The 2818-nt window shown below is 36.6% G+C and overlaps 1 pseudogene; it reads left to right on the top strand.

Annotated features, from left to right (window-relative positions):
- Window positions 1-393: 393 nt before the first annotated feature.
- Window positions 394-492, top strand: LOC132280400 (small nucleolar RNA R71; annotated as a pseudogene).
- The last annotated feature ends 2326 nt before the right edge of the window (window positions 493-2818 follow it).

Genomic DNA, 2818 nt, shown 5'->3' with positions numbered 1-2818 from the left:
AGGATAATGAGAAGTAGAATGAAAAACACTAGAACAAGTCATACATGTTTCATTTGATGCACGATGAGAATGGTTAGGAAAGGAAGATACTTGGTTCGCCAAGTTTTGGTTAATAAAAAATTGATCAAACCTTTGAGCTAAAGACTTCATTTCGGCGGCTATTTCATTTGAATGGTCGACTTGATGTAAGCCTACACTCTTCCTACCTTGTGAATTTCTACCATTCTTGGATGATAGTGTTCTATGCAAAGAATTTTCACTCATCTTTCATAAAGACGCCACACGTCATCCTTATGCCTATCAATGTAAGAGCCACCCATGGAAGCATCAACCATACCCTTATAGTTGTCCGATAAGCTCTCAAAGAAATATTGAACTAATTGCCATTTGGGCATGTCATGATGTGGACACTTTCTAAGCAATTCATTGAAGCATTCCCATGCCTCATGAAATGTTTCTCCATCCCCATGTGAAAATTCTCGAATTGAGGTTCTCATGGCATTGGTCTTAGAAACCGGATAGTACTTCTTTAAAAACTCTTGTTGCATTTCTGCCCAAAAAGTGATTAAAAAAGGTCTAAGATTGTTAAACAAATATTTTGCTTTGTCCTTTAAGGTAAATGGAAAAAGTTTAAGTCTTAAGACCTCTTCCGGCATGTCCGTATATTTTACGGTGGAACATACTTCAAGAAACTCATCCAAATGCTTGTAAGGTTCTTCACTAGGAAGTCCATGAAAGTTAGGAAGCATTTGAATAGTTTGTGCTTTAATTTCATAATGATGTGCTCTAAATGGTGGCAATTGAATGCATGTGGGTGCATTGTATTCATTAGGCACATAGTGATCTCTCAAAGCAAGAGGTGGATTAGCTACTTGAGGTGCAACATGAACACCTTGGTTATGAATTCCTTGATTAATGACGGGAGGTTGTGGAGTATACATTGGCCTCGGCATTCCTTACAGAACTTGGCCTTGTTGTTATGGTGGTTGGATGAATGGCCTTGGCATGCCTAATAGTACTTGCATGTTTTCATTGTGCACATTGGGATGAATGATACCTTGTTGGTCTATGTGACCAAGGTCCTCAATATGGTCATCATTATGGTCATCCATTGATAGATTGGTTATATTTGAACTTCCTCTTCCCCTAGGATTTCTAATGATGGATTCAAGATGTAAATCAAGAGAGACAATAGTTGGTCTCAATAAACGACGTCCATACATGCACAATGCATAACAACAAACACCAAGAATGACACACTTCACCTTCACAACAATGTAATGAAACTCCCTCCACAAACATTTAATCCATATTCCTATGCTTTAACAAAGATGATGCAAAGAACAATAAAATAGCCTCCACGCGGGCCGACGATTTATCTAAGAATTGAATTACAAGCCTCCACGCGGGCTGACAATTTAACTAAAGAATTGAGTAAAGAAAGTCTCACAAAGGTCCTTTAGCACTTCAACTCCAAATTTAAAGCTTAGCTTAGCAATTTTTAAGTTTTTAGCATTTTTCCTTTCTTTGCTTAGCTTCTTTGCTTGGATGTTCCTTTGCTTGCCTTCTTGCTCAATGCTCCTTGTCAAATATGAACAAACACAATAAATAACCAAAAGAAAAATAAAAACAAAGTAAAGACACGATCAAAAGAGTACTAATCCTAATCAATTCCACAAATCCGACGTTGCTTAATCTAATCAATCAATCCCCGGCAACGGCGCCAAAAATTTGACGGGGATAAAGCCGTTCCTACACACCAAAATTGATGTAATGAATGTGCGGTTCAAGGAAAGCCTTTTGGGTCAAGTTTAAATTTATAAAAACCACTACCAACACTACTACTAACGTAGCAAGAGTGAGTAGGGATCGTCCCAAGGGATTGTGGGGATTGAGCAATGTCGGAGTTGATTGTGGAATCGCTATTAGGGTTAATAGGTCGAGTGACCAAACAATTGATTGGTTGGTTGATTAAAGAGCAACTAAATTAAACTAAGTAATAGCAAAAGAGTGTAATTAAGAGTAAGTAAGAGAGAGAGAGACATCTTGGGGTTTAGAGATCACCACCAAGCAATGCATTTCTATATCATTGACAAGTGATTAATGAGGGCAAATAGTGAGTTGCAATATTGGTGTGTGTGTATTTGGTTGATTCAACAAGTAAGGATGACTAGTTAAGCATGTTTTGTCTAAACATCATGTGAAAGGCACAATATATCTAAGCTATGAAGCATATATTGTCTAAACAACATGTGAAAGGCACAATAAATCAAAACAAGTCATTAATTCTTTTATTAAGCTCACAATTCAAATACAGCACAAGGATAGAGACATATGCTAATTGCATTCAAAAGCTTGGATCATCAAACAACAAGCATAGATTGTCCTCCCATTTAACACTACACTACAACTACATTACAACTACACTACTAGCATGAAAATAAACTAGGGGAGAGGCATAATCCATCAAGAGATAAGCATGAATCATCAAGAGAATCACAAAAGCATTTTTTTAAGCACAATGTTTTGACAATCTCTAAATCCATAGCATCAATACACATAGACATGCATCAATAACACAAAATCTAGAGATAAGCACATAAACATCTATTCTAGCATACATAGACATATGGATAGAATGAAATGACCAATTGGAAGCATTAAACCACATAAATAATTGAATAAACAAGATCTATATATATCAAAGTGTCAAAACATCAATTACAACACTAATCCCTCAATAATACACAAGATTAAGATATAGAAAGCATGCTTGGGGCTAACTCTAGCCCCAAGAGGATGTCTAGCCACTCGTGGT

Source organism: Cornus florida, unplaced genomic scaffold, assembly GCF_030987335.1.
Source record: "Cornus florida cultivar Cherokee Brave unplaced genomic scaffold, ASM3098733v1 CherokeeBrave_3.0.0_Hap2_Chr10, whole genome shotgun sequence".
NCBI lineage: Eukaryota > Viridiplantae > Streptophyta > Magnoliopsida > Cornales > Cornaceae > Cornus > Cornus florida.
The sequence above is the reverse complement of the archived record's forward strand: the minus strand, read 5'-3'. Positions and strand labels throughout refer to the sequence as shown.